At 48.1% G+C, this 22,594-nt stretch overlaps 3 long non-coding RNA genes across 3 annotated transcripts; all 3 read left to right on the top strand.

The window, feature by feature from the left end:
• The first annotated feature begins 1,163 nt into the window (after window positions 1-1,163).
• Window positions 1,164-2,282, top strand: LOC120700518. Its single transcript, XR_005685929.1, has 2 exons — window positions 1,164-1,640; window positions 1,936-2,282. It is a non-coding gene; the product is annotated as an uncharacterized LOC120700518 (long non-coding RNA).
• A 2,536-nt stretch (window positions 2,283-4,818) lies between these two features.
• On the top strand, window positions 4,819-6,871 carry LOC120696734. The gene is made up of 3 exons (XR_005684275.1): window positions 4,819-5,102; window positions 5,980-6,029; window positions 6,479-6,871. It is a non-coding gene; the product is annotated as an uncharacterized LOC120696734 (long non-coding RNA).
• A 5,242-nt stretch (window positions 6,872-12,113) lies between these two features.
• LOC120696733 lies at window positions 12,114-14,046 on the top strand. The gene is made up of 2 exons (XR_005684274.1): window positions 12,114-12,793; window positions 12,896-14,046. It is a non-coding gene; the product is annotated as an uncharacterized LOC120696733 (long non-coding RNA).
• The last annotated feature ends 8,548 nt before the right edge of the window (window positions 14,047-22,594 follow it).

Below are 22,594 nucleotides of genomic sequence, written 5' to 3'. Positions count from 1 at the left end.
AATATAAATTAAGAAGAATTTTTAGTTTTTGTTTTTTGCATTTGAGCCCTCCATTCCAGCCCGCCGCCGCCCCCTCATCGATCTCCTGACTCGCGAGACCCCCATTGCCGCCGCCTGCCGTCGTGCCTCCTCCTGGTACCCCCTCGCGCATCTCGCGCCCACCGCATCCGCCACTGTCGTGTCCCGTCGCGGCCGCCAACGCCTCCCACGTCTAGGCCGTGTTCCTCTGTGGCCGCCGCCACGGGTGCGCCTCCGCATGCCGACCTCTGCGAGGTGCACGTTGGCCACGCCGCCGCGTGGGTGGGCTTCGGCGCCACCGTGGGGCACCTGCAAATTGAATGGCTTCAGAAGTCTATCCAACAATGAAACAACCGGTTTTGTGAAATGTCCCAAACTTGTTGAGGGTTGGTCATAATTTTCATTGGGAGTTGGGGACCTTTCAAAAGAGATAACATTGCCGGCAGGCAAGCATCCATCTCATGAACAGATCCTCAGTGGAGAAAATTGCATATTTGGGATTCGAAACAATGGGCTTCACAGTTTTACCATCTCTAACATTGGTTTCGCAAAAATAGGCTCCCAAACGTTGGCCATTTGATTTCCATGCCATTTAATGTATTTCTCCTCTTTTCTAATATTCTTCCATGTATTTGCAACATGAGTAGACTATTTTGCCCTTCTGCTTTTGATACGAATCGAACTAGTGTCAAAACAGCTTGGAGGGTTCCCTGCCGGAATAGGGCACAGGCGGCGCTTGGCCGCGCCGGAGGTGGCCGGCCCTCGGACCGGAGGCGCGCCGGGGTAGGGGAGCGGGCCGTGAAGCGGGTAGGGGTGGCGTGGCAGCCGGACGGCGAGGGAGGCGGTAACAGGCGGCGGCTGGACTTTGGTAGCTCCGGTGAGCATTTGGGCATTTCTCTGTGTATCGATTTCGCGTGAATTTGGAGGTTCGAGGAGCTTCATTGGGTTGCGGGGGTTCCGTTTTGAGGGTTGGCTCGGCCGGTATGGGTCTCATGGCGGCCGGCGATGGCATGCAAGACCGGCGGGCGACGGTGCTCAGGGCCGGCCCAAGGAGCGGCGCAGGAGGCTCGGGGGGGGGGGGGTGTGATGGTAGCTATGGCCCTCCATGGACGCCGGAAGACGAAGCGACTCGCGTACGAGAGACTGGGGATGCTAGCCATGGCCCTCCATGGCCGCCGGAAAACTAAGTGACTCCCGTACGGGAGACTCAGAAAGGACGTCAACGATTCCTATCCAAAAGCAGAGGGCAATATAGTCCACTCATGTTGCAATTACATAGAAGAATATTAGAAAAGATGAGAAATACATCAAATGGTACAAAAATCAAATGGCCAACGTTTGGGAGCCTATTTTTGCGAAACCAATGTTAGAGATGGCAAAACTGCGAAGCCTATTGTTTCAAGTCCCAAATATGCAATTTTCTCTCCTCAGTGCTGTATCTTGATTCGTTTGCAGGCGCCTAAAGCTGAACCCAAAGGACAGAAGGAGAAATGATGCGAAGGAGCATGTCTCCCTCAAGCTTAAGCTGATGCGAACTTCAGCGAAACCTGACACTGTCATAGAGGCATGTTTCAAGTTCTGGATATATGATCAGTCCTTTGGAAAGCACAGTGAGCATCTAGGTAAATAAAATAGCAGCTTATACCTGATAGAGATTACTGACTGCTTTACGAACACTGAATCAACATTCCTGGTTACAAAGTGAGATATAACTTCCAACCTGTTTTTATGTTTTATTCTCTAAGAATTCTTGATAGTGCTATACTCATTGTCTAAAATGCACCCTTGTTAGGCTGCCAGCTATTACTTAAAATTGTTAATGCTTTTTTAGTACAATCTTTGTGTTTTCATTCCTCCATTTGCAGACATCTTGTTGCGGTAAACACTTTTTCTGAAAAATATGCTTGAATTTATCAGGTAACCACAGCTTCCAGGCTACAAACACAGCTTCTGGCAGCTCATGCATGACAACTCATGCATGATACCCCTGAAGAAACTGAAGACCTCTGGATTTCTTGTCAACAACATAGTAGTTGTATACAGATCATTAATTGAATTGTGGTTCGATGTTTATTTTTTATGTTTGTGTTGAGGCTAAAGTCGCAATCGTTGACCCCTCCAAGACAGAGTAGTTTCAGAAATCTGTGAGAGCTGATGAGATTATTCTAACTGGCACCAGCTGTATGAAGTGTTCCATAGCACCGTGACATATTGAGACTGTCTTCTTGTTTGGAACTTCAAATATCTCATATCTGAACATACCAGCCTTTCAGGCCCCATTCTGTCAAAGATGCTCCCAACTCTACGTGTTTTTATGGTTTCATATGCGACCTCAGTTATGCTGCATGCCCAAAATTATGCTTATACATCACCAATTTAACAAGGGAACATCTACCTCGTGTCCGACTGTTTTGGGCCAGTCAAGCCTTCCTGTGAATTTTGCTAACAAACCAAATCCTGTGAAAGATACTTCTTCCCCCCTGCACCGTAGCACTGAAAAGAGTAAGACATGTATATGGCTAATGAACTAGTGCATCAAGGGATGCCCTTCCTTCCCTACAACTGATAGAAGCCAACGTGAAAATTTGCAGGACAAACTGGAAGTTTAAGGAAAGCAATTAACGCCCAAAGCGCTTCTATTTTAGTTTTGGAAGAAGTCCAATTTTCACCCTCGAATTATCCAAAAGTCTGATTTTCAACCTTCAACTACGAAACCGGACAACATAGGCCATCCAACATAGGCCATCACTTGATCTCAATATCTTGGAGGTAACATAACAAAGGGAAAAGAAGATATTGTTCATCATCTGAAAACAAAAGAGTTGCAAACATGCGAAAGAACAGAATATAGGGTGTGATTGGTTGCCTGCAAAATCCACATGCAAATTACCAGAAAAGATGAGTGCTGCCTCACAAGAACCTTTGTTTGAGGTTTACATATTCCATCATCGGCCTTATAACTTACCTGTTGATAACAGATTGCCAAAGAACATACCACATTGCCATGACAGAGTTGGCAAAGAAGAGGGGGAAAAAACAGCAGAGTGAAAGAACAAAAAACAAAAGAGTAAGCTTAGCCAGGACAATAGAGGCAAATCCAGATAACACATATCTTAGGTCAAATGATGCTTGCCAAGCAATACAGACCTCAAAATGTTTGTCAAGCATCATGACAGCTTGTTCATACCCTCAGCACAGCACAATGCATACCATGATCTTCACCTATATTAAACAAAAATTGGGTGTGAGATACACCTGTTGCACATTTTAACAGTTTTTTGTGCAATGAAGCATAACATGACCAATATATTGTTAGGATCAGCAGACCGCCCGCCTATATATTATACTGCGCGCTGGGGGCCGGGCTGCACACGCATGAGTAGGATTTCACGAGAAAGCGAAACTGCAAATGGTTCAGTGGATGCAGAATTGCAGAGACTAGAGAGCTGTGCAAGATCGATGGGTGTTATTACAAGAACTGAAGAAAGAGCTCCTGTCAGCCTTGGTGGGTGTTCGTTCCCCGGACCGCGGTTACAAATGAACCTAACATCTGACGAACTTTGTGCGATGACTCTGACGCGACAACACCTGACTTCTGTGATCCATTTTTGCTTCTTCCTCAAGAGAATCTTTCATCTGTTCCTGCGTCTTACGTGTATCTTGGTTCTTCACAATGCCCAAGTGATCAGACAGTTCCACTCCATTTCATTTTTGGGCGCCGTCAGCTCCATATAAAATTTTTAAAAGAAAATCTTTTCACATTTGAAATATTAAACATAGACTAATTATAAAACTAATTACATAATTTGTCTATAAACCACAAGACAAATTTATTAAGACTAATTAATTTGTCATTACCACATGTTTAGTGTAGCAATTTAGTGTCTAATCATGACCTATTTAGGCTCATTAGATTTATCTCGTAATTTACAAACAAACTATACAATTATTTTTTTTATTTTGTTGAGATTTAATACACCATGCATGTGTTGCACACATTTGATGTAATAGTTTTGGAATTTTAAATTTTGCATCTAAACCAGGCCTAGGTTATAATTCCATCTAGTATTTCTGAACCGGTTAGAAGACCATGTTCCATGTGAATTTTCTGCAGCTCTGTTTAGATGGATGAGTATAAGAGTATTTAGTTCATATTTCTGAATCTGGCGCCATTTTTTTACAGGCCTCTTGGGACCGAGTCTCGCAGCCGCGTGTCCGACGGAACTTGGAGAAGTTCGCATTGACCCGTGGTTCCGCTAAGTCAAAACACATATATGTGATGGTATATATTGCATTCATGTATAAAGTCTTTAAAATTATATTTACATATTATTTAGAATATTTTGAAAGCTACTTTATATTTTTTTTATACTTTTCTAGAGCAAAATCTATTTTGTGGAAGCTTTTAGAGATATTTTTATGAGAACTAAATGTATCCGAGTTTCCCGTGTCCCAATCCATCTCTATGATTTTTCTTAGAATTTCTTGTTATAGATTATATATATTTTTGTGATTAAAAACCTTATCTAATGGTTACTAGTTTTTTTTAACTAAGAAAAAGATTAAACCGTCTTGAAAATTGGTGCAGGAAGGTGATTTAAAAGGTTTGAAAAGCTAAGGTTATTTAAATTATTTAAGCTAAAGTGATTGGCGTTAAGGGATAAAAAGAATCAAATTTCACAAATAGTTGGCCAGGGTGAATACTAAATAGTCACTTTCTAAAAAGTTTTTATCACTTTATTTCCGAAGGCCCAAAATTGAAAATATCCCAACAGGCAACACCCGGACGGACCAGCCCGTTCAAACCAAACTCGAGCCTGTCCTCTGTGAGCCGTCCGTCATCGCGTCCGGCGTCCCCGACCCCTGGTCGTGCGTGCCACCGGTCTCCGCCGCCGCCGTGCGCCGGTGACTCAGCGGAGTCCGCCGCTTGTGTTTCCCAATTTCCCAATCGCACGCTTCCTCCTCTCTTCTCTTCTCTCTTTAAGAAAAATCTGGCCCCTCTCCCTTTCTTCCATGCTCTCGGTTGCCGCCGCCTGGCGATTCCCCATGGCCAAGGCCGAGGGGCCTGCCAATCGGCCATACAGGTGAATTGCCAGATCCCATGCCCTCCCTTCTCTCATGATCTCAGTTGGGTTGCGATTACTGATAGGGGTGTAAATTGATGAGTCTTAGATGCACCTCCAATCATATTTAGTTCAAATATTTGTATCCTATTTTGAAGAAGTATACAAATATTTGAACTAAAGAAGGTTGGAGGTGAACATATGGGTCACCAATTCGCCCTTATAATTACTGATTTATTGTACTGCCAACACTGTTTCTTGTTCTGCAAGGTCTTACTGAGATTGGAAGCACGGTTTAGTTTCAAAAAAAGAAAAAAGATTGGAAGCACGGTTTAATTGTTCTATAAGTGAGAGCGTGAGAGATGGTTGATTGATTTAGTTGCAGAGAACGATGCAAAATTTGTATGCGCAGATGTGCTGAAATTCATTTAATTCACCACTATTCATGTATACAGTGTTGGAGGGGCGCCTGTAATTTGAGTAGGTCGTAGGATGATACTGTATCATTTGGTACATATGAGTAGAACTAACACCAGGCAATGGTTAGGTTAATGTGTGATTTAATCCAACTAGGTACAACCTAGTTGAGCGATTCTATGTTCTTGAGGATGATTTCGAAAAAGAAACGTGTTACGTTTCTCAAACAAAGGAAAAGGATCTATGTCGAATCTCTGATATGTTAACTGAAATTTATTTCGATTTCTGCCATAACTTTCAGTTTTTTCCATGCTGCTGTTGGATGAAGGCAGTTTGACTGAAGTAGACCTTTTGTGTGAAGCTTCTAGTATTTATATTTAACATAGACATGAAACTACTGGAAGAATGTTGAATAACCTTGGAAAAGGCAAATTGATTGTATTTTAACTAACACTTCCTGTCTGGCATTACATTTGGTTAGGTTGAACACTTGAACGAGTACCAAGGCAAACTCATGTTCAGGACATACAGGTAATGTATACTCATGCCTATTTTACTGAGTCCTATGAAAAAAATTCTGAATTTCTAGCTATATTGCTACACAGTGATTTTTTTTCACAAACACTAATAATATCCTGTCTTATTCAAAAAGTTGGAGGTTGGCGTTTCTTAGCTGTTTTTAGTTGGTATCTGGAAGTATTGCAATCAACTTGGCAGTTTAAAGAGAAATGCATGCAAGGTTGTATCCTGTAGTATCACAATCACCTAATTTGTTTTGATTTGATCTTTCACTCGAAGATGTAGGTTACTACATTTGTGTTTGTCCTGTCTTTTAGTTTTCAATCATTGCCACTTCTCAAAAGGTCAAGGAACTAGAATTTCTAGTAATATGGAAGCATCTGCTGCTATTATGTAAAATATGCTATGCTGCTGTGTCAAATTAGATCTGAGTGTCTGAAAAAATGTATTGCGTGATGCAGGAACGTGTTGATATGCAGAAACAATGAAATTACCATACGACTAAATAACAGGTTTCGTGAATGACGAGTCTATATCTTGGAGATCCAATCTTCTAACAAAATCAGAAATTGCCAGGGACTGGACAAGCCAAGGTTACAGACTATTTGGGCTATGTCAAGGAGGATGACACACTGCGGATGAAAAAAGAGTAAGAGGCAGAAACAAACAACGCTTATCATAGAAAAAAGCAAACGAGCATGAGCGCCACTTTTGTTGCTGTTGCGTTGGCATTCCGTGCCTATCTCAGCATGTTCGTTTCTCATGATCGAAACTAGACAGACGCTAAAGAACATTCAGAGTTCATTTCGGGGGACGAAACTTTCAATCTGCATATACGAAACTGACCTTGTAAAGTGGTAGAATGTCAATCGCGATGCCAACTTCTGGATCGTTCCAGTCCCAGGACCAGAAGATATGCCAACGAGGGTTATCGGCTGGGCGTTCGGTAGTGTTGTCAGGCGCAATCCCGCTGTGGAACAAACGGTTGCTTGGGCGGTCCTGTTCGGATCCTGCTGGGACAATCTCCCGGAAGCCAGGCGCCAATGCGCACAGCAGCAGGTGCCCAGGCCGATCCATTTCTGCCAGTAGCGAGACCGCGACACTGGAAATACAATAAGGACGATCCAGCGAGTCATGAATATAATCGGTAGCAGTAGTAGCAGTGCTTAAGATAGGACGAAATGCATGCTTTCCTTTGAACGAGGATCAAGAACAGACCTTTTGAGCATCCAGCACAACGGCGCTATGTGTGTGCCGTGGCCGTGCGCACTCCCATGCCTGACCATCACCCCGAGCTGGTCCACCCTCTCCCAGTTGGGCACAAGGAATTCATCTATGAAATCCTGGGGGAACGCCCCCTGATTGACGTGCTCCGCATCTGAACCGTACCAACCCAGAAGAGGCCGCCCGTGTCCCCCCATCCGCTCGCAAAAATGCTGCAGCCCCTGCAGCCGGTGGTGGCACCTTCGTACCTCCGTGATGCTCTGGTCGTTGGACAGCTTCCTCGCCATGTCCTCGTCAACGCCCAGGATGCGCGCACTGACGAACACTCTCATCTTCTCGTCAACCCAATATATGGCGACAGCCTTCAATGGGTTGCCCTCGGCATCAACCTCCACGCAAACCTTCCTCAGAAGGTCCAGTCGGATCCTTCTGCCATTGGGGAGCACTGTATCGACGATCGCGTTCCGCCGGGCGCCGCTGAAGACCTCGCGGATCACCGCCGTCGTCTCGTCGGGGAGGACCGTGTCGCGGTGCCGGCGCCGGTGGACCCCATGCCCGAACAGAGGTCCGAGGGTTTGAGGCAGGCCGTCGATGTCGTAGCACGAGGGTCTCGGGAACACCGCTCCGCCGGAACTCGCGCCACTGAAGCGGCAGGGAGGCCGCCGACGCCTTGTAGATGGGGACGCTCAGGGGGAGGTCGTGATCCAGCGGAGGATGCGCGGCGTCCTCCTCGTCCATCACGTCCTGCTCGAGGCCCGCCGCGTCCTCGTCGGCCTCCCCCTGCTCCTGCTCCAGGGCTGCGCCGTCGTCGTCCGCCTCCCCCTCCTCGTGCTCCAGGGCCGCGTCGCCCTCCTCCGCGTCCTGCTCGTGCTCGAGGACCTCGGCGTCCTCCTCCGCGTTCTGCTCGTGCTCGACGATCTCGGCGTCCTCGTCCATCACCACCTCCTCCTCGTGCTCTAGGGCCGCGTCGCCCTCCTCCGCGTCCTGCTCGTGCTCGAAGATCTCGGCGTCCTCGTCCATCACCCCCTCCTGCTCGTGCTCCAGGGCCGCGTCGCCCTCCGCGCCCTGCTCGTGCTCGAGGACCTCGGCGTCCTCGTCCATCACCACCTCCTGCACGTGCTCGAGGTCCTCGGCGTCCTCGTCCATCACCACCTCCTGCTCGTGCTCGAGGTCCTCGGCGTCGTCGTCCAGTACCGCCTGCTGCTCCAAGTCCTCGGCGTCGTCGTCCTCCGCCTCGATCAGGTCCTCGGCGTCCCCGTCCACCGCCTCGATCAGGTCCTCGGCGTCCCCGTCCACCGCCTCCTCCTCCTGCTGCTCGTGGGTGGCGGCGACGTTGTCCAAGCCCGGATCGAAGGCAGCGTTGTCGTCACCCACGTTCTGATCGAAGGCGGCGGCGGCCTCGGCGTCCTCCGCGCCGGGATCGAGGGCGGCGGCGGCCAGGGGCTGCGCGCGGGCTCCGCCGCCGTCGTCCATGAGCGGCGCGCGGGGGAAGGGACGCTCGATTGGACGAGAGGGGGCGTGAGGGAGTTGCGCCCTTGGCAGAGGCGATGCGAGGAGGGGAGCGCGTGGCGTCGGGGCTGTGGGGGGGGGGGGGGTGTGGCGGTGGTGGGCACGGCGACGGCGGGGCGGCCGGGCGGGGGGGTTTTGACTTGGGTCCGGAAGGCGGTGTGGCCGTTGGCGTTGGGACAATGGAATGCTGGTCGGTGCGAGGGCGTGTCGCATGCCGCGATCCGGTGATCGTATGAAGCAGCGGGCCGGGCCGGGCCGGGCCGTTCCTCTCTCCCTCTGCCAGCCCCGTTTGCTTTTCCTTTCCCCTTCCGCACGGAAGCTCCGCCCAGCGGCCAGCGCGTTCTCCTGCTGCCTCACTGGTACAGTAGTATCTTGTAACATTAGGATTAATTAGCAGCATTTCTTCAGTGAAGCATCGTGGTTCAGTTTTCCCTTTTCTGTGTTTCATCGCCGCCAACTGAGACTGCTGTTTCTTTATCATTTTTGTGTGCCAATTCAAGCAGGACGGAGGGTGCAGATAGATGCCAGGTACTGAGTGTCACATTGGATTGCCAACAAACTTCTTTTCTAAGCCAGGCATTGTAGATTGATTTGTTGAACAGATATAAAGATAGCTGCACGGTTGAAGCATTCATTAATGAAGCTCAGGCGCTCAGCATATGAACTATATTGTGTTTATTTTGGTATCGAAAAGAGGGATACCATGATGTTCAGTGGTGTTTCCTTTTCTATTTCTGTACTGCAGTGTCCTTTTGAGGCCACATCTGTTGATTTCATATTGTAACACATCAAATAATTTCTCGGTCATACTTTCATCTTTTGGTTCTCAATCTGCCCAAGAAAACAAGAAAACCGAAAGTGGCATTGTTGATCTACTCGGCATGGAACATCTGGAAGGAGAGGAATCGAAGAGTGTTCAATCAACAGGTGGGCTCACAGATTCTAGGGGCAGGTGACGTCACCAGTACTATTTTTAATTTTTAGAGACGGGCAGGCGAAGCCTAGATTTTTTGGTGAGGAGCTTTTTAAATTTTTTTTAGAGGAACATTTATTTTTAGAGAGGAACCCACGCGCAATATTATTGCATTGAGCACAGATCCTGGGATGCGAAGTGTTGCAATTTAACCCAAAGTTTCTTCAGTTTTGGCAAATATTGTGGTGGAATATCAGCTGAGTACCAAATGTATGATACAAACTCTTCGCAATAATGAAATGTAAGATACAAACCTTTTTCGGAAAAAAGAGAATTGCTCGCGTCACCAGGCTGCGACTGCCTTGTTACACGGCCGTGGACCCCACACCCGGCCGCGCCGCACGCGAGGCGGGTGACGCCTCCGGGGCGCGCGGTTCACATGCGTCCCCTAGCCGGCCGAGTCGAGGCGTTCCCTCCCTCCCCCGGTGCGCAGCCACAAAAGGGGACTAACAATAATAAAAAGATATTTAGATTCAAATTTTTATGAATAGTCGGTATCATATCGATCATATGGATGTTTGATGCCAAGTAGAATAAAATATGAACTAATTACACAACTAATTAGATAAATGGAGACTAATTCATAACATGAGTCTATTAAATCTAATTAATCCATCGTTAGCATATTTATTGTAGCACAACATTGCCGAATCATGGACTAATTAGAATTAATAGATATGTCTTGCGAATTATCTAACATTTATAGAATTGGTTAACATATATTTAATACTTCTAATTGGTACCCAAACATCCGATATGATGAGAACTAAAGTTTAATCCCCAGATCCAAACAGAGGATAACCACAGTGCTACCTCGTTGCCAGATTCGTCCCCCGCCCAACACCACGTCACTCGCGCTGGCTCACCCACACCCACCCGCCAAGGTATTATTAGGTCAGGGCATTCGGTTCTAACCGAACCCATCGGTTCGGTTTCTCGATTCATTTCATATATAGGAACCGAGCAAATTCAGTTTCGATTCAATCAGGTTGGTTCCAATTATAACTGAATTAACTAAATGTTCACAAAATAAAAACACTAGATCTCGGGCAGAGGAGGCCGCCGTTGGCCCGCGGCGCCGTAGCGCCAGGCACACGCTGGTCGTGCACCTACCTTGGTGGCCGCCACCGCGCCCGCGCTGGCCGTCGCCGCTGCGCACGCATTGGATCCGCGCGCGCTGGCCGCCGTTTAGAAGAGGAGGAGGACGGAGGATGTGCAAGCAGCCGAGAAGAAGGCATCGTCCTCTGCCTCCTCCTCCACCGCAAGATCCGCCGCCGCGAGCCAATGAGGTGGATGGCGTAGGCGGCGCCCAGCGTGCTGCGTGGCTACGCGAGATACGAAGTTGCGGGCGGCGGGATGGGCGTAGTGGTCGGGGCGACTGGGAGTGGGATTGGGAGAGGTGGGACTCGGGGATTAAGGTTGCCTACTGCTGCTGGTTGGGTTGAACCGTGCTCTATTTGGTTGAATGAGTTAATGGGCTAAATATTTATCAGTCTCGGCTATCCCGATTAATCGGGAGCCAAATCGAATTAACCGAGTGTTTCAACTCTTTCGTTTCTAGTTTTTGGTTTCTTTGAGTTCAAATCTCGGTTAAATTATGAGCCCTCGAGTGAGCCACCAGTCCACACACACCCCTAGTCATTAGGCCCGACGGTCGGACCGCTAAAAGGCCAAACTAGAGCCTCTACCGGTCCGATTCGCTTAAAAAATTGTCTGTGTAATTGAGCCGCTAAAAACCAGTGAACTAACTTTTTACAGAACCGATGAACAGCCTGTTTTTTACAAAACCGCGAACCGGCCGGTTCCTTCCGAACTGGGACGGTTTTTTAGCATATCGGAAACGGCGAGACCGGTTTTCGAACCTCCTCTGTTTTCTCAAGCCAACGCCATTGGGTCACTGGTGGGCTCTGCGGCGGGCAGCCCCGCGGCACCAGAGGTGGCAGCGAGGGACGCGGTGATCGGGTGGTTCCGCGGCGAGTGCGCAGCCGCAGCCGCAAACGCCAATAGCTCTTTTGGTGTAGGTGTACTCCGGCCCAGTTTTGTTTTCAAAAAAATTTATACAGTACTCGTCACATTAATTTTTTTGACACGAGTATGAAACATTAAATGCAGTTGAAAAAAATAACTAATTACACAGTCTAACTAATTATCACGAAATGAATCTTTTAAATCTAATTAATCCATGATTAGATATTATTTATAAAATAATAACAAAATGTGCTACAGTACCAAAATCTAAACTATTCACCAACTAAACACAGGTGTAATCCTTCCCAAATTGGAAGCAAACTAGAGACCTCTAGCAGCCATATGTTTCTCTCTCTCTCCAACACGTGGACCCCACCGCAATAGCCGGTCTCACCTGCCAGTCTCTTCTCCCTCCATTGCCCACACTTCAATCCACCAGCCTGGTCCTGTGCGGAACAGAGGACGGCATGGACTAAGTGACGACTCGCCTTCCATCCGTGCCTCGCCACCGCTCGGCTCTGCTCAGCCGCCGCCGCGTTGCCGTCGCGCTGGCCGTCCGCCGCACCCCCCCCCCCCCCCCCCCCCCCCCAAGTCGCCGGCGCCACGCACCCGTTCATCCGCGCCCCCTGCCGCGCTTCGGCGCCCGGCCGACGCCGCCGCTATGGAAAGGCCGGGTCGGCCTTGTCCCTATCATTTGCCTCCCCCGGCTCGTCCCTTCGAGTCGCCAAGACTCCACCCCACATCGCGCCGAGCGTGCGCACGCCGCTCCGCCCCAACCCCGTGCGCTTTCGCCGTGCATCGCACCGTCAGCGGCAGCCATGGCCGAACCGGCCTGAGCTCCAACCGCCGCCGTTCCATTTCGCCTCACCTCGCCGTTCTCGCCACGTCGCACCGTGCGAGCGCCGCCTGCGCCGCGCGTGCGTTCGCGTGCGTCGTATCCGTGGCAGAGCGCGCCGCCGTCCGCCGATCCCAGAATAGGGGAGCTCTGGTGCCGACCAAATTCGCGAGGCACAGCCTATCGCCGTCGTCCCATCTCGCCGCGCGCCACAGCGTCCTCCCGCCGGCGAGCTGCGCTGCCCTCAGGCCACCGTCCACGGCGCCGGTGAGCTTCCCCTTCCGCGCCTTCTCGTTTCGATTCGAGGCCATAAATGGAGTCTCCTAGTTCCCCCGTCATGATGCTTCCGCTAACTTTTGGTGTTCTCAGCTTGGTCGCAGAGGACTATGCCGCCGCCGCTTTGTTCATCGCCAGTGAGCTCCGGCCATCGACTGCCCTCGCCAATCGCGTAACCAAGTTCGCCTCGTCGCCCTGAACCTGTGAGTTTCGCATCAGAATCATCAGTTTATCACAACAAATCTTGTCATCACAGTAAAAATAGTAAAAAAGTTAGTCGTCTAAACCATTGTGTAGGTAGAGCATTACAGAATATGAATACAACTGTGTGTATATATACTACAGTATTTTTTTAGAAAAGAGCTTTCCATTAACATGAATACAACTGTGTATATATATACACGGTAGGAGTTTTGAGAAGGGATCCTCTTCATCTTTTCATCCTGGAAATCAAGCAGGAGTCATCTCAAGTGTTTCACTATCTTCTGCTATGGGCTGATCTTTGTTGATTGTGCACTTTTGTCGTTAGCACAGACCTGGAAATTAGCATGAGTTAAGTCTGAAGAATTTCGCAGCTTTACCGCTTAGGTAACTGCATGCGGTACTTTCTGAAGATCAGTAAGTACTCACTCTCACTGTATGCTCTGAAAATCAAAAGGCTGAAAACAGGAAGCTCTGCTGCAAGGCACAACTATGATACTTATGTAAAAGAGAACCAGCAAGTGTTCCGAGAAAAAGAAAACTCAACAATTGACGATGAGAGGCAAAAGCGAACAAGGGTGACTGTTAAATCAGTAATCTGAACTATTGAACTGCACGCAAATCCTCTCTATGGAAATTTCCTCGACATCAATTGGCACGTATTCTTTCAGAACCGTCAAAATAGAGTAATTACTATGCACTAAGAACATCAGGGGAATGGGCTCAACAGAATGAGATCAATTTTTTTTAGTTGCTAAGCACGGAGACAGACGCACATCATCAATTTCGATCCTGCGAAATAATCTGCCGACACCAAGGTCTGTCATGTCGGCATTTGCATGCCAAAGATCAACAAGCGATGATGTTCTCGAAGACTGAATCGACCGACGGATTCATGATAAACCAGCAACATCAGAGTAACGTTCGTGGAGTAGCCAGGAAGATATTTCGGCAAGTTTGTAATGACCCTTCACCATAATCTGGGCATGATCATGAGGATCTTGTAGCCCATAAAAGTGCAATGCCTATTCGGTTCAGTCAAAGCGACTCACAGTTGTGTTTGGTACCTGCAGCCTAGCTAGACGAAGAAATATCTGCATGAAAGAATCTGTGCCTAGTGTGATCTGATGAAGCTGACTTGTTAGCACAACTGTTGTACTAGCAGGCAATCCATTCGGACTTACTCCCTCCATCCCCCCCCCCCCCCCCCCCCCCCCCCCCAAAAAAAAAATAAAAAGTTATCCTAGGAATTCTAGGACAAATTAACAAGAAGTTAAAATGGTACTAATTGATTCTTGCATGCACATACACTTTCTAAATATAACGAGATGACTTGTTTTTTTTTTGACAAATTTTGGATCGTAGAGTGATTTATGTTTTGGGACTGAGGGAGTACTAGTAGGCTGAAAAAAGTCAGCGCAAGTTTAAGCTTCTGTTTTTTTTTTCGGCCTGGTCACGCCCTGCATGTCATGGTAGGTTTAGCTGGTGGTTCTGCCCATTCTGTGTTGGCAACAACAGACCGCGATAAGTATCACTGCGAACAACCGAACATCAGTAAGGTCATGGATTTAAAACGTCGTCGAATCTATCACACTCTTGGCTGTCCAGCAGCCCCTTCCATGGTTAGTCCTATTTCATCAGAATGCAGCAAAATTTATGATGGATTGGCTACACGAGCAAAGTGTGTACCAAGTACGTGGACAGTTAAGACAGCCTCAGTGATAACATTTAACAGCTGCGCAGATATTTGAAAGAATTTGAAATGCAAGTTCTCGAAAAAATTTACTACGACGGCCAAATTGTGGGCTACGGTATCACGACCAGCAAGCGAACGTGGGCCTGCAAGCCCCCAATCAAGCCCACCCAAAGCCCCACGATCAATTCGCCTTCAAGCCGTGTGGAACGGCTGCACCCAAATTGAAATAAGTAGTCAATTTGCATCCAAATGAAATAAGCGATGAAGAATGTTGCAAAAGCAAGACAAGCGTCTAAAAAAACTTAAACAAAATAAAATGAAAAAAACGCACCATAAGAGTTTTGTTGTATATGCTCATCCCTGGTAAACCCATTGCAAAAGCTACCCCTATATGCAGAAAGTGAAAAACTAGTGTTTATGTTTTTATCAACGATTCTTTTGGCGAAAAAAACTCCAAAGATATTGGAATTACATCTTCAGAAGTATATGTTTTTCATAGCATCCGCAACCATTTTTTTTGGCTTTCAGCAAAAATGAAACAAATTAGCTGATTTGTAAGTGGTGGGGTGGTTGCTGAAAAAGAAAACAACATTGGTGTATTTGACACAAAATGACTTAGAAGGTAGAATGTCCAAACTGAAATAATATATAGAGTGATTTGAGCTCATAAATATTAAACAACCCACATCCATGCCTCATCTCTCTCATTCAGTCCACTAGTAAGGGTACTTTTTCATGATCCATGTTACACTTTACTTTTTCATTGATCTTTGTCGTGGTATGCTGCGACCACAGCCGGGTGGCGGAAGGCACCCGCCCCAGCCCAGAGGGTGTGTACTCGGGGGTTAGCTAGTCCTAGTCCGGTCTCACTCAAGAACACGAGGAACACAGCAGGATTTAGAGTGGTTCGGGCCGCCGGAGCGTAATACCCTACGTCCACTGTGTGTTGTATTGCCTTCCCACCAGAGTGAGAAGGTTGTAGGAGCTTGTGTCTGTCCTCCTCCTGTTCTAGCGGGTGTGCTCTCCCTTTTATATGTCCAAGGGGAGCACGTACACTGAGCGGGGCCCCGACATGTGGACCCGGCGATGTATTATAAACTACACTTTGGCCTTTAATGCCTCAGATCCGGAGATCTTGTCGTCGGCTTTCGTGCGTAGCTTCTGACCAGGGATGGTCTTGAGTTGTCCTGTCAGAGTAGAGTCTAGTCTCTGCAGCCGCGCGTCGAGGTCATGATGAAGCGCCGAACTACTGACTCAGTCACTGTAGCAGCGTGCACTGTTGCTCCAGTCAGTAGCTGGTCATCATGACTCGTCGCCCATGGGCGCGGCGCTGCGTCTTTAATGCTTGCCTTGGTAACTGACGAGCCGCCTCGGTAACTGGCGATCCACAGTGTGGACTGACAAAAGCTGCCCCGTGCCCAGCGGCAGCAGAGCCCGCTTCAACCACTCGCACTTAATGCGGGTGGGTGAGGGAGCTTTCAGCGGAAGTCTTGCGCCCGCGTCTGCGTGACACGTGGCGGCTCCGGACCCCTCCCGAGCAGCTAGCTGAGCCGAGAGCTCACGGGGGTCCGGATAGGCACGTGGAGGTCCCGAACCCACCTGCGGGGGTCCGGATGGCACGTGGAGGTCCCGGACCCACCTGCGGGGGTCCGGGTCCGCGGCCACAGGTGCTGAGCATTTCCACCTCTGGGACACGTGGTGGCACCGGACCCGTCCCCGAACGGGAAGCAGGTCTGGGACCGTTGGTCCGGTGAGATGGAGTCGGAACCCAGGAGTCCGGCTGCTCAGCTCCTTAGGGCGTAGTTACGGATAACTACGCGAGTCTTGGCACAGTAGGAGTGGGTACCCTAGTTGCAGGGTACCGACAATCTTTAATTAGTTTTTTTACTTTTTAGTGCTAGACAATTTTTTTCCTTCGCACACACAATTTCAAAATCATGCGTCTACTACTGCATTCAGTATATGTTTGATAAAGGTCAAATTCGTTTTTAAGTGTGTTTGATAAAAGTGAAATTCGTTTTTAAACTCTGATGCTCAATTGCGGCATGTCATGACTGGTCGTGATTTCGACAAAAAGCAAGTTAATCCAGCAAATGAAATGGAAAATTGCGTTTTTAGGACTCCAAATATTGGGCTTCGCAATTATAGGATTTCAAACATTGATTTCACTAAAATGACCTTTGAAACATTGTCACTTTGATATACACGACATTTGATCCTTTTAATCGATTTGGTAAACTGAAATACATATATTTTGCACCGTATGACCCTTTTGCCCTTCTCTACTACCGATTCATTTGCTCACGCTCACGATTGAACTGCTCGCCCTGCGTGACGAGCACGTAGCATCGCCGCCGCAGGCCGCTGGAGACGAGACAGCAGCTGCTGCCGCAGGTGCATCTCGACGAAGAGGTCGAATTCAAGTAGGTCTCTGTCGTTGACCTTCGGCCCGCCGCCGCCGGGAGCCCACCAGTACGCCTGCTGTTCCGCCGCGGCTTCCAGGGTGCCCGGGCGGCGCTTCTCGCGGCCGCTGACCCTCTGGACGCGCCCGGATGGAGGCGTCGAAGTCGCGTAGACGATCCGTGGCCTCCTCCCCCTGGTCTCGGCGGCGCCCGGACGAGGCCCCGCCTCGCCCGCCGCCACTTGCTGCTGATCCATGTCTCCGCTCGTCCGGTGATGATGGATCGTGAATTCGTGATAGTACCCTAGCGCCCTTGCCCAGGCTGGGCTGGGAGCCGGTCGATTCGTCAGGCTGGGTCTATCGCTTGTGGCGGGCCTGTCCCCTGGGTTTATTTCCACCACCAAATCCGTACGTCATCAGATACATATACATGGAGGGATCAGATAGATTCGGAGGGGTTTCGCCTGCAACAAACGGGCGGAGAGGACGGTGTTTCAGGAGCTTAGCTTCACATCTCCGGGAATTTTTCCCACCTGCCGTCGTCCGCGGCATAGGGGGTTCAGATGGAATTTCCGGTTGCGGAATCGCTCCTATGTTTTTCTGTTTGAGTGCCTTTTGGTTGCCCGCTTTTGGACAGGATAGGCTCCCGTGATGCATCTTCGGACCGTTTGGATGCCTGTATCATCACCTGGGCCATGCTCCCGAGGTGCAAGCGCACGCAGCCGGAGAACGAAAATGAGACCGCCGCCGGCCGCTCGCCCTGGTGTGTGCGAGCTCCTAAACACCGCAACCAAACGGTTTCTTCGCATATGCATGTGCTTAGTGTGACGGAACCGCCAAATTAAAACTCTAATTAAGCGTAATAGCCATCATTTGAACACATCGGGCTCATTAACTTAACGGCTTAATTTGGCGATCCTTTCTCAACCCACGTCCCGATCGAAACATCACCGATAGTGTAGTGGGGATTCTAGGGGTACCCACAGCCGGGTGGCGGAACGCACCCGCCTATTCCCGGTGAGGGAGTACTCGGGGAAGTACTAGGCGATGGGGCTAGATCTACGCGGAAAAGGGGGCTCAAGAACACACGATTTAGAGTGGTTCGGGCCGCCGGAGCATAATACCCCACGTCCACTGGGAGATGTATTGTTCTTGGTTGTGTGTATGAACCTATCCTCTGCTGGCCTTGGCTCTTGCTCAGCCTGGGGTTTTCTAGCGGCGTCCCCCCCTTTTATAGATCAAGGGGGAGCTGATACATAGGGCGTTGGTGCCCCGACAGGTGGGCCCAACGTGTCTGTGGCTACAGTGGTAGCGAATCCTTACTGCTGCTTTCATGACTCAGGGGGGTCTTTTCTTGTCCCGTCAACTAGGCGCCCGTTGGAGTAGCGTAGCTTGCGGCGTGGCCTGCTGAGGCTATTATGTAGCGTCATAATGGGCGAAGCTGAGCCGTCGTATCCATCTGGCAGACGCAGTATGGGCGGCGCCAGCGGCTCCACTGCCTTGGTAATACGCGATCAATAGTACCTCCTGGTCAATGAAACGCCTCAGCTTCTGTCATATCAATGCAGACGTTCACCTACCGCAATAAATGCAATGGTGGGTGACCGTTGGTATGGAACCCCAAACGGCCATGTCTTGCAGACACGTGGCGGCCCCGGACCACCCTGACGCGGGGCGTCGATCTCTTCCCTTAGTGAGGGGTCCGGTTACTATACAGGGGGTCCGGGACTCCATGAGGGGTCCGGGACCCCATGAGGGGCCCGGGACCCTGCGGGGGTCCGGTCTCCTTGGGAGGTCCGGAGCCCCGGCTGCTCGCGCACGAGTTCCTGCCTCTTCCGGGACACGTGGTGTCTCTGGACCTTTCCCAACTGTGGAACGGTCCGGGCCGCTGCTAGGAGAACAGGACTCTGGACCGCGGGGGTCCGGCTGTTTGGATGTAGTTAAGGATAACTACAAGATCCTTGCCTGGACATAGCTAGAGGGGGTACCCCAGTCCTGGGGTACCGACAAATAGTCCCACGCGAAGGTGGGCACGGATGGTACAAGCACGACACATATTTAAAAATACAACAAATATACATAAGACTTTACCTTAAGTTTTACAAACCAAGTTTGAATAAATACATAATTTACAAACTTTGCATTTCTGAAGTCCGGGTTCAACTAGAGGAAAGGGACCTACAACTACCAAAAGTGTGACCTAGGGAGATCCCAAACTAAACGTCTGGCTCCACAACCTCCCATCCCTCTGCATCCCGGCAGATGAACTTGACGCAGCAGGGACAGAAGTCTACGTCTGCGTGTCCTGAAATAATAGTGGCAACAAACCCTGAGTATACTAATACTCAGCAAGGCTTATCCGACCAGTGGGTATAACTTAGCCCACATATCTAGACATGCAAGGCTTTTGACTGGTGGTTATTTTACAGAAAACAGCGGCTAAGGTAATTCCCCACTTTCCTTATTTTAGCCCAAGTTCTGTATAAATTAACATAGTCTAATATTTGCATAACCAAATCTAGAGCAAACATAGTGGAACAATAAATAATAATTCGTATGTTCATCCATATGGATATAACCATTTTTCCATCACAACACTACGCTGCGACGCAGTGACCAAGGTGCTCATATCCAAGAGCGACTGACGGCGAATCGATTCGATTTAACCTTGCAAGGTGGACCTAACCAACACGGCATGTGTATGCCCCGTCGGACCTCACGCACCAACCCTTCCCCTCCCCGCCTCGAACTACAGAACCGCCCCACCTTCATATAGTCAGCCGAGCTCAACGAGAGACCACCAAAAGTAAACATATGCATCCCGTTTCTCCGCGACTACTCGACTCGCCCTAAGGGGTGGTGATGAAGTTCTGTACTTTCGAAGCGAGGCAGTACTAGGCTTACCGGTTTTGACTACCTCCTACTCCTGGCATGCAGTTAGTATAGTTCAAACATGATCAGCAGGGCCAACAATGGCTCGATGCTTAACCGACACAGGCGGAACTACACTTCTCCCGCCCGGTCTCAGATTCTATTCTTTCTTTCACTCCAAGACTTTCATCCATATTTAGTAACTCATATCTGGAAACGTAAACTATCCTATATCTCGCGAGTAACCAAGAATTACTCGACTTCTACCGAACCCTATCTAGCATAGCATTTCTATCGTCCTATACATACTAGTACAACTCAAGGGAACCTAGGGTTCATGCAACTAGGGTTTCAAACAACTCCTAAACATAATGCACAAGTAATAAATAAATATCTAGGTGTCATAATTTAAATTAATAGGATGTGCACCGGGGCTTGCCTTCGGGCTGCTGCTCAGAGCTAGGGGCAGACGGGCCTTGGGCCGGATCCTTGCGAACCCCCGGTTGGACTTGCTCCGGGTGCTCTTTCGCCTCCGCGATCTCTTGTTTCCTAATGCCAATGAAGTTAATTATCTACTTACGCAGCTCTTAGCCATGCCTTATTTGGAAGCTTCGACTATAAGGAATGATGTAATCCTCATGTCATGCTGTCTTGCATGCATACAGCACACAACAGCCTAGCTAATAAGCTAGCTACTGATTAATCTAATCTAAACTGAACAACATCACTTAGCTCTACAATTGATAGAGGCTAAACGGGCTACTTCAAATCATGCATGAGGTTTCAACTACTGCTGTACCAAAAATGTTATGAATACTAACTTGTTTTTTTTAAAAAAAATGATATATTAAATTCCGATAAGGCACACAAATTTCCATCTGCCAGCAAGTAGCTTAGCTCATGCATCACCTAATCCAATCATAAACATTCTCCATTTTGCGCCATTATAAAATTTCTCTTGTGTAAGTGCACATTTTCATGCCAATCATTGGCAGGAAAACAGTGGATAGGGACAGAGGAAAGGAAATAAAAGGGTCTGATAGGAACAACATAGATTAATTAGTGAAGTACTTTAGTTTTCCAAGTGTAAAAATGAAAGGGATATCTGATTCCAGCTAACCCTCTTCCCTGATTGGAAACAGGTTTCTACGCTTTGTTGGTGAATTGGTGACAACTGACGAGGAACCACGGTAGGATAACACTTACACGTCAAACTTATCTCCTTTATAAACATCTGATGTGGAATCACACAATAGTGGAATTCTCTTTCACTAGATACGCTAAGCCTTATATTTTTTTTCACTGTTGTACATAGTGCAAAGAGTGAACTAGCTAATTGAGTCATGTGTGACCACTAACTAGCTAGTTCAGGTGTTACTTTAGGAACATACGGTGAAGTTTCTGATTTGCACTTTTGCAGAATCACTCAAGGCATGAAGTGTTGCTTTCAATTGCTGTCTAATATGTGTGTTCGCAAGAAACTGCCAAAACATGAAGTGTTGGAGTACACATTGAAACCCCTGCTCCAATACAACAATTATGACTGGTGACATATTTAGCTAGCAAGACAAGCCCGTTGAGTGATCATTAGACTTAAACACTGCATGTACTCTGGGATTAATTTATTAATATGTTATATAGCAGCTCAGCACGATTTGGATATGGATTTTATTAGATCGGTGTGGGATTAGGTTGTGTTCGAGAAGCCATGGATGATGTTGACTCGTTAACAGTGGACGATGACGAGCAAATTTAAAATCAGGAATCGAAAGCTCATATTGGTGTTGCCTTTCCAGTTGGTATGGTCATTACTTTCTTGATGCATAATTGGTCATCGACATGAATATTGGAGAGAACACATCGAGTTGTACTTGCTAGCTAACTGATATATACTCCCTCCATTCCAAAATGTAGATCATTTTAGCTTTTTTTAGATTCGTAGTGTTTGCTATGCATCTAGATATAACATATGTCTAGATCCATAGCAAAATATATGAATCTAGAAATGTCAAAATGTTTTTAAATGTATTGTTTAACGTTTTTAAATGAAAAATACGTGTCATTGAGTGCTAGATAAGACCGTACACAATTATCATTGGGGTATTATTTAAAACAATCATGCTATCCGATAAAGTCAAAGCCAACAAATAAGAACATAGAGGTCCATGGCCAGGCCACGGAAAAAGTCAAAATGATGTTCACGGGGTACATTTATGACTAGAATACCTGTGCTATCCCATATTTTTGAGAGACGTTTAACTAAGACAGGCAAGTGGTCAAAGTTGTTTAACTAAGAGCCAACTTCTTGTACCAATACGGAGGGATTATGTTGTCTTATCATCAGTGCACGAAACTGTAATTCTTTCAAGCGCTACCCAGGTCTATCCATCTACATATGTGTTTCAACCTTTGAAACAAAAGGTCAGAAAGATAAATTAGACGGACTTGCTGGGGCCAACCAAGGAGAGCAGTCGGTTCCAATGTGGTAAAGAGTACAGCCTGGGATTCCTGTGGCTTCATGACAAAAGTTTTCAAGTGAAGACAAGACCCTAGACCTTCTCCCCAGCCCCGTCTCTCTCTCTCTCTCTCTCTCTCTCTCTCTCTCTCTCTCTCTCTGATAGAG

Source organism: Panicum virgatum, chromosome 3K (assembly GCF_016808335.1).
Source record: "Panicum virgatum strain AP13 chromosome 3K, P.virgatum_v5, whole genome shotgun sequence".
Taxonomy (NCBI): Eukaryota; Viridiplantae; Streptophyta; class Magnoliopsida; order Poales; family Poaceae; genus Panicum; species Panicum virgatum.
Note: the sequence above shows the minus strand (reverse complement) of the source record. Positions and strands in the feature narration are given on the sequence as shown.